The sequence below is a fragment of the Ceratosolen solmsi genome, unplaced genomic scaffold, assembly GCF_000503995.2.
Source record: "Ceratosolen solmsi marchali unplaced genomic scaffold, CerSol_1.0 scaffold1, whole genome shotgun sequence".
NCBI lineage: Eukaryota > Metazoa > Arthropoda > Insecta > Hymenoptera > Agaonidae > Ceratosolen > Ceratosolen solmsi.
Window position 1 is genome coordinate 9650999 of NW_011948415.1, and position 9924 is coordinate 9660922.

Consider the following 9924-nt stretch of genomic DNA (forward strand, 5'->3'; position numbering starts at 1 on the left):
TCGATTATCTTGCATGAAGCACGTAATAATTATTTCAAATATTAACGTGAATTTAGCGTTATCAGGAATATTTTTTTATAGTACTTGTTTTTAGAACAAAGTACTGCTGTCGCTTGACATTTTATAGTATTGCGGATTATTTTCATAAAGAAGGCATAAAACAAAATTATGAACTATATTGTGCAGGTAACAAACCAATATTTTCTTATCAATATTTTTATTAACATATCAGTTGATAATATAATTTTCACAACTTCTTATATAATTCGATTAAGTGAAACAAAAAACAAAACAAAAAACAAAAAACAAAACAAAAAAAAATGCAAAAAAAAAATGTTGACATTATATCTACAGTAAATATAAAATTGTAGATGTAAACTGCTAACTTTGTATATTATTGTTCTTAACTATGACTTTAAATTATATAGGTTGCTTGTAATATAAAATTGGGACACTGCTTATTTATAATTAAAAGCTGAATATTCATTGGAAATATGCGTTATCAATATTTATGCATTTTCTAAAGGAATAATAAATACTTCTATTGATTTTTCAATCAATTTAGTGCTAAAATCGAAAAGTCGTATATTTCTATTGTCCGTGAATAGAAATTATTTATATCTACCCTATTCAATAATTGTTATTTACCTATACTATTTACGATAATTATGGACTTTGAAGTTATTTTTGTTTATTTTGTTTTGTTTTAAATGTATTCTACATACACATATGCTAATACTACAGTAGATCTTTTTTTTTATGGGAACTGAAAAAATTGTACAATAATAGAGTATACATAAGAGAATTAATCGAACTATTATATATAACATTCAGAGTCTTGGTTATGTCAATCTTTATTTTATTATTATTATTTTATAAAAGCGTTCCGCATTAATTGTAAATAAGTAGATCTAATTATTCTACACTAATTTCTGGGCGTACACATCGACTCAAAACAGCATTCTGGAAAATGTTCTATAAAAATTTCAGTTTGAGTGCTTTCTTATAAATATACGGTTGAAAAACAATTGTGAGAGTGAAATTTTAGTTCTTGACTCTTTATAAATATTGCAAAACGATAAGAAATTATTTATTATATTTAAATATTTTGTTGATATACGTCGTCTTCTCTGTCCCGTTTAATAATGTGTAAAGTTATCGTGTCTAGTTACAACTAGTAATATAATTAATTTTTAAAATAGATATTTTGCCTAATTAGTAGTTTTATAAAAGCATTAAGGCTCAGTTTGGATTGAAATTTTGTTCAATAAACAAAAAACGTAGAAACCCCGAAAAAAAAAAGAAATTAAGCTAGAGATTCTTTAATAAATATACATGAATAATGTAACTATTTTTCTTTCTTAAATCGTACCATTTATTCTCACAGTATTACTCTCACAGTTGACCGAAAAATTTTCTAATACATTGATTAATGTTGCAATAAAATGAAGGTAAAAGATTAAAATATATATAAGCAAAGGCGAAGAAAGCTTTAGAATAAAAAAAAAAATAATAAATAAATAAATAAAACAAAAGGAAATATCAACATAAAATATAGGAATTCCATCTAAAAGCTTATGTCGTGATATATGTAGAAAAAAGGAATAACAAAAAGAACATTGTAAGCAGTGAGAAGTGAAAGCTGATGGTGTATAATGTTAAAGTTGAAATTAAGTATTATATTAAGCTGTATGTTATGTATAGGAATGGTTTTGTATTAGTGATGTGATCTTCGGCTTGAGATGTATGATATACAGGATGTTCTTAATAAAGTTAACTCATGGTTCACTCGCTGGCACGAACGAGTATCCAAGAGAGCTTTGAACATCAGTTATAATTATCTGTACGATTTCTGAATAAAAGGTAAATTAAAGATATTCCTAGCGCATTTTCAAATTTTTCAAACCTCAGTATATTGTTACCCTCGAATAATAATTTTTATAAACAGCTATTTCCCTTTCAGAATTTTTACCGTATGCAACGTATGCAACATCTGTAATAATATACAAATTTTTAATTATCATTAGCAAACATTAATAAATAGAGTAAATACATTTTTTGTTTGTTTATAAATAAGTTCCAACAGTTTTCATATAATATAACATACATCTTCTAAATTGTACCTATTACATAGAATTTTTAATTCTAGCCTTGATTGTTAAAAAGTAACAGAGTATATGTATTACAAATATCAACTTTATTAAAAAAAAAAAAAAAAAAAAAAAAAAAAAAAAAAAAAAAAGGGAATATAAATTAAAATTATAGATACTATAATAATTATAATATGAGTTTTAGTTTTTCAGAAAATAATTATTCATTCATTACAATTGATGCATTTTATTTTAACGTTACTTTATTGAAAATAATTTATTTTCCATACGATTATTTTATTTCCATTCTAAAAAATATTATATGTTAATAAGGATTAATTATTCTTTATTTGCTTGGCATTAATCGTTTAATTTGTCAATATATAATATTTTATAAAACGTAATCATATGTATAAATATTCTAGCATAAGAAATCTACTAGTTATAACAATTTTGAACGTATAATGTTTAATTCAAAAGTTAATACGGTCTAAAATTAAATATTTTCAATTGAAATATGCATGTAAAGTGCATTTCAGAGAATTAAAAATAAAAATTTTATAAATTAATGTGAACCGAAAAATTAATATGACCTATTACTTTTTTTTTATACATATTATTAATCTCATATTATCAATGCTTAGAAATTTTCCATATAAATCATAATATTCGTTAAATATTAAAATAATTCTTTTCTTTTTTTAATTAAGTTATTAAAAAATTAAATATGAAACGAAAAAATGAGTAAACAAAATTTTTAATTACGACAATAAAGTTAATCTTAGATAAAGCAGATTATTTGTATTATATTAGATGAGGTGTTATATTCTGACACAAAAATCTCCTTTAGAAAATAGTACCGAAACTATTTATATGTAGATTTCTTGCGTAATGTTTCTCTTTCGAATTTTAAAAAAGTCAAACGAAAATACTTTATAAAAATAATATTTGAAATTTTTTATAAAACTGAATAAGAGCGTACAAAAATTTTTCTTGATTGTAACTAAAATGATGATAATAACAATTTGTTAAGTTTACAAAACTTTACTAATAATAATATAGGAAGTTTATAATTCTCGTATAATAAATTTATATTTTTCTGCATTGGCAATATTTAATTCTATGTTGTTATTCCAACGGAACTGATAGATGCTTAATGTATATTTAAAATAAGATGATTATTTGAAAATTATTGTCAGACATATTGAAAAATTCATGAAACTCAAAATTATCTTCTTTTGACAGACGATGTAATAAGTATATGAACTACCGACAATAAAATTGTTTTTAATTTCTAATTGTAATTTCCATTAATTCAGTTTTATTAGATCTTGTTCTATTATTTATAATTGATTCATTCAATTTTGATTCAATATTAAATATTTTTTATTAAATTTTCTGTAGTAGTATGATCAACTTTAGTTAATTAAACTTTAATTCACTCCGTTCCACAAATAATCGGTCAATTATATTCTGATTTTAATCATCCAATATGTTGTCGGGCTAATAATAAATATAAATAGGAATTGAGAATTAAATTTACATTTTAAATTATCTCTTCAATAAAATTTGAGTATTTCCATAAAAATTTCTATTAATTTATATTATTATACATCATATTATTATCATAATTTAAACTATTAGATGTTAGAAGATCCATGTTTTAAAATTTTCAAATTTTATTGAATTGATTAAAATGTTTATATTCTTGTCTTAAAATCTGGTTAAGCTAAGGAGCTCGAAATACTTCATTAAAAAGTATTTATGATATTCAGTAATATTAATGTTTGTAATAATTAAATTAATTATTAAGCTTTTAATTAGAATTTAAGTTTGATCGTTAATTTCTAACTTGTAAAATTAGTCCGAGAGCATAAATCTAAGAAGATTTGAGTTGTAAAGAGAATTTGCGTGTTAAACTGAAATGCATGAGCCTAGCCGATAATAATGGATAACTTGAAGTATTGAAGTACATGTAATATTATTCAATTGTTGAAAAACTAATTATTTTTGGTGTTAAATATGTGTTTTTTTAAATATCATCCATATAACAGTTTGACTCAGTTATTTATAAATAATTTATAAAATAATAATTGAATTATTATAATAGTATAATGGTAGGATAATAGTTGCAATATAAAATGAAAGTTACTATTGATTTTATATTATTTCGTGTATCCACACAATCATTTCATAGATTATTTTCAATTGTACTTAGAGTAAAAAAATATAAAAGATGTTTACATATCTAACGACATTAATATACACATAATTATTAAATAATAGGTGTGACTAATTTAAATAGATGAATTTTAATTTTTTGAATATTTTGATTAAAATATTAAAAATATATTTTTTATATAACTTCACTTAAAAATCACATTTTAATAATTTATAATTGTATCGAGTAAAATGATCTTCAGGAGTGAGTGTTTTAATAAATCAGGTGATCAAGGTAAGGCTAGTCTAGTTGGCATTACGAATAATTATGTTTGTTATTATAAAACAACTTTATTATAGAACAAATTTATTTCGTAATAAAGTAATTCTATAAAATAAGATGGGATGTTATGCTTTATTGGATTGTAATATAATAATTTGGAGGCAAAATTTTTGTTGATAGATCAAAACATTGTATATGTTTCAATATTTTATTAAACTGCGGAATATATTTTTGTTGAAAACATTGTATATGTTTCAATATTTTATTAAACTGCGGAATATTAAAATATTATCATATTAAAATAAGATTTAGAATTAATTGAATAGTGTGTTGCAGGATAATAAGCTTGTGGGAACGTTAATAATTAATAAACAGCAATGTTGATTTAAGTTTACGATTAAAAATAAAATAAAACTTTTGAGCGACGAGAATTTATTGTTTTTTTTTCGAAAAGAAAAAATCTTTATTAAATTAAAACACAAGACAATGATAATCCCTTGCAAATAGAATATTCAGAAATTTGGATTAAATTATAAATGACGTCTTAAAGAAACTGTAGCGAATTTAAGCAAATTAACTTAAAAATCTAATAGATTTTGATTATAAAGCAAAATAATGTCGAATAATCATAAGTTATTTTAAAATAATAAAGTGTTATATTAATTAACATGTTAATTTAAAAATTATGAATGGAATAACTTTTGTCACCGTATGCTGCTTAATAAAATTGATTTATTATTGATTCGTCGTATTAAGATGTATTAAGCAGAACAGTATTGAATAGTTAATGTTATTATATTTTTTATCGTTATGTACACTAGTTACATATTGTATTACTTTGAGTTACGCGAGCTCTGATACTTCCTAATGATAGTCAATTTATCTCTATTTAGTTGTATGTAATACTCCCTGTTATTTGTCTATTTATTCTTGTTTTAGTTTTACAAACTATGATATCCCATATTAATCACTCGTACAGTTGAAATGACGAAATATTATAATTTTGTGATTATTCTAATGGGACTAGTCATCATGATTTACATACGATCCAAAAATGGATGTATTATATTTGGATCTATACAATTACTACAATTAAGAGTAATGGGAATAATGTAAAGGAAAGCAAAATAATATTTAAAAATACATCTGACAAATGGTTGGAAATTTTATGAATTTTGAATAGATTTGCGCGTTACATTTATGACATAGATAACCAATCAGAATATTCGAATTATGGAGCAGATTATTTACATATATAATACTTGCTATTAATAATAATTATTTTTAATGTTTGTTTTTACATACATGCACTCGTGCACATTTTTTTTTTTTTTTTTTATTTTATCTGAAAAAGTGATTTATTTTTAAATTATTTCCCTTTTCTCTGTTAAATAAAGTGTTTATCAAATACATACATTTTTAATTTTTGTTTTTTTCTTACATTTTGGATGCTACTGAATATTCTTTCCCAGACATCTTGACATAATTACAGTAAAATTTAAACACTGTAAGTAATGATAGATATAAACATTTAAATGCCTACTTATGCACCAGCTTCTCATTTTCTTAAAGAGACATTATACTATTCCTCTTAAATATTTGTTAAGAGCTGCACGTCACAATGGAATAAAAAGAGACAATTAATTGTTCGCTAAGAATCGATAAGCTTGCTGAAAGTATTTCATTCATTTTACCAAACCACTTATCAATAATAACGAGAAAATTCTAGCTGTACAATAATATAAAACTTTTACCAGCTACAATTGGATAATTTCTTTTATATATATATATATATATATATATATATATATAAGAGAAATAGCTAAATAATAATTAAAAGATAATTATTGTAGATGCGAATCGAACTCTTGATGATTAATTAATATTGGAAATTTACTGAAATTATTATAAATGTGTTAAATACTTCTAATTTCTTGTATCTCATCATTTCACGTTGCTCATATTGTTTTTATACTTTTATAATATTATAATAATAAAAGTAATAATACCGAGTAATACGTAATAATAAAATAATAATATAATTATAATATCTTATATTGTTTACAAATATTTATTGTAAATTAGTATACATTGAAAAAGAAGAGGGTTATTTTATCTTTTTAATCGTATATTGTACTGTAAGTTCAATCGGTAAAATTATGATGAAGAATATAGATTTCCCGCATAAGTATTCGACAAGTTTTGCAGATGCTATACGGCATTTATGGCCAAAATTTGTGTTTCCTTACATATAATTATGAAAATGCCTCCGATGTAACAGTGTCCAAGTAGTTAATCCTATTGTCAGTTATTCGGTTGCATTAACCTATAGAAAAGTGATTCACTTCATAAGATATTTAAGTAGATATATAAAAATTAAGTAATGAAGCAAATAAACTAAATAATTACTTGCAGATTAGTATTAAATTATAGCGATGTTGACCTAAAATCAACTAATGATATGCAATACAGTGAATATAACTGATTACTTAGTTATATAATGATGAATGAAATAGAATTAATGAATAAAATAACCATAATCAGGCATTTTAATATTTTACATTAAAACATAGAGATAATCATTACATTTAATAATCAAATAAAAATTTAGGTACATGACAGAAAAGTAAACAAATTTTATTTAATACAAGGCTAACAGAAAAAAGGGTATTATTAAAATTCATTAAAAATTAATAAAGTAAATAATCTTTATATTCCATAATTAGCTTACTTAATATTAGCTAAGAGTTCGTGAAGGAATATTTCATGTATAATAACGTAAAAATAACAAATATACATAATTATAACATTAGATATTTTTAATCCTATATAATTTACTGTATAATTAATTATATATACTTTCATATATATATGGTCGATAGATTTCGAATAAGTGGAATTTTATGAATATATACAATTCAGAAAAAATATAAGGCTAAGTATAACGTGGTTTCTATGCCCAATTCACGCTATTATCCCCTGTACTTGTAGGGAAGAAAATTGTTACGGACCTTGGTATCGACATTGTTGTTATCCACCATGGTTTCTTTCATGTTTAAGGATGCTTGGAAATTGCAGTCGAAGGTAATCTTAGCTTAGCGATTCATCATTGCAGTGAAGAAAACAAAATGTAAAGTCTGCTTTACGCGCCCATTGGATCGATTATCTTTGGCTGTTCGACTTTTACAGGATTGTAGTAATGAAGGTGACGGTATTCAAAGTCAACAGGGACTAACGAACACCTACGAGAGTAAAAGGGAAGCAAGCATGAAATAGTAAAGGGCAAAGAAGTAATCGATATGTACATGAGATTTTTTCAATGAATACCTTTTAGCACTGACAAAAAGCTAAGTAACAGCGATATAAGTAATCGCGAATATGTAATGCGAATAGTGATGGAAGTTGGGTGGAAATGGCACAAGCCACTATAACCATACCAATTTACGAAAAATATTAATTATATCAATACTTATATATAAATAACGTCATATACCCAATCTCTCTCTCTCTCTCTCTCTCTCTCTCTCTTGTTATATATTTTATTATATATATATTTTTAAATATTCCTTACTGTTCTCTACCAACACTTACCTTTTAAAAGATCAAAATGTGAATAAACCCATGAATGTTTATGAATACATTTACATTTTACTTCTTGTTGTAAAAAAGAATAACGAAAATACAATGGAAGAAGGGCAAACAAGTTCATTTCAAAATTATAAAAGCTTCATTCTTCCTAAAAAGACTTGTCGAATATTAATTGTTTTCATTACGATGTTTCGATCGTCATAAAAAAAAAAGTATATGGAAAATTATTAATAACGTAAGTATTGTAGTCTGTTTTTAATCGGAAACTCTTATCACCATATATTTAAAACTTAATCTTAAACATATCCTGATGTATAAAAATATATTGATTTATCTTTTTAAAAATAGTTTCCTTTTTGTATGCTTAAATTTAATTTCTGTTATTAATAAATACGCCGTTAATACTTTTATTAAATTCAGAATTAATTCTTTAACATAAGGACTCATTTCTTTTTATTAAAATTTCACGTAACTGTTTTCTTTCTAATGAATTTAGGATTATTTAACTTATTTAACTGAACACCTCCGCGCTAATTATCGAAGATTCTTAAATTGATGATAATAATAATAATAATAATAATAATAATAATAATAATAATAATTTAACGCGACATTTTAATTTAATTTTTATTTATTTATTGTTTTATGTTTATGGAACATACGCGTTTATAAAGTATCACGAATAGGAGAGACGTGATGCAATATGAACGGGAAACCTAAGAAATGTGTGAAAGTGCAGTTGGGCGTGTTACCCGCTGTTGTCAATTGCGATTATCTAAATAGCGAAGAGCAGCGAGAATCACACGTGGAGCTGAGGTTTACGACCGAGGACTGGGTGACGAAAGCATATGGCACGGAGGTAATTTTCACAGGATTCGACTGATACTTCCATACTTCCAATCGGTCATAATTTAAATAGCGAATACGGGGTTGATGGATCGGCGAGGCGAGTCCACTCGTAACCAAACCCATGCGTGTGGGTAGTTTACGAGCACTGACGTAAGCAACACTTTGAAGAGATTACATCTTACGTATAATAAAGTACGCTTATATAATCTATTTTAGTCGTTTGGTTTATTATGTTGAAATCCTTGATATATGCATAAGAAATTTTTAGATCGATGTATATTATTTTTTTAATAAATTTTCCACATAATGTTTACAATTTCCTTTTACAATCTTAGTAAACGTATTACTAGTTTTTTTCTTTTCTAAGCTCATTGGCTTTTCTTTATCGAAAAGTCTAAGCGATTCAATTTTCCTTTATAATAATGTTTTTATATTTTTGAAGCATATTTCTTGTAGTTTTTATTTCAAGTAGAATAAGTTTGCCATTTAAATGCTGGCTTAATCTCCTGGAATATTCAATAAAATATAAAAGTGATGCATAAAATTTATATCGCTTTAATGTTTTGATATTAATCTTTATCCATTTAATGTCTCAAATATCTTACAAACACCGAATAGTATAAATAGTTAATTTATAACTAATCTAAAGCGAATAGTTGTGTAATGCAAGAGATCTTATGCGGTATAGAAGTAGGAACAGATTGAATGGTATAAAAAGGGAATGAGATGACAATAAAAGTGTATACAGAAAGAAAAGTAGTTATTAAATTTTTATATTTGTTATTGTACTATTTTATTTAAATTAATTTTTAAATAAGATAATTGTGGGAAGAAGTTTAATAAAATATGATTTGCCATAACAACTTTTTAAACGCTAAACTTAAAAGAAAAGCAAAAGAAAATTGAAAAATAACGTCGATATAATTATTACATGTGATTTAATAGATGACGAAA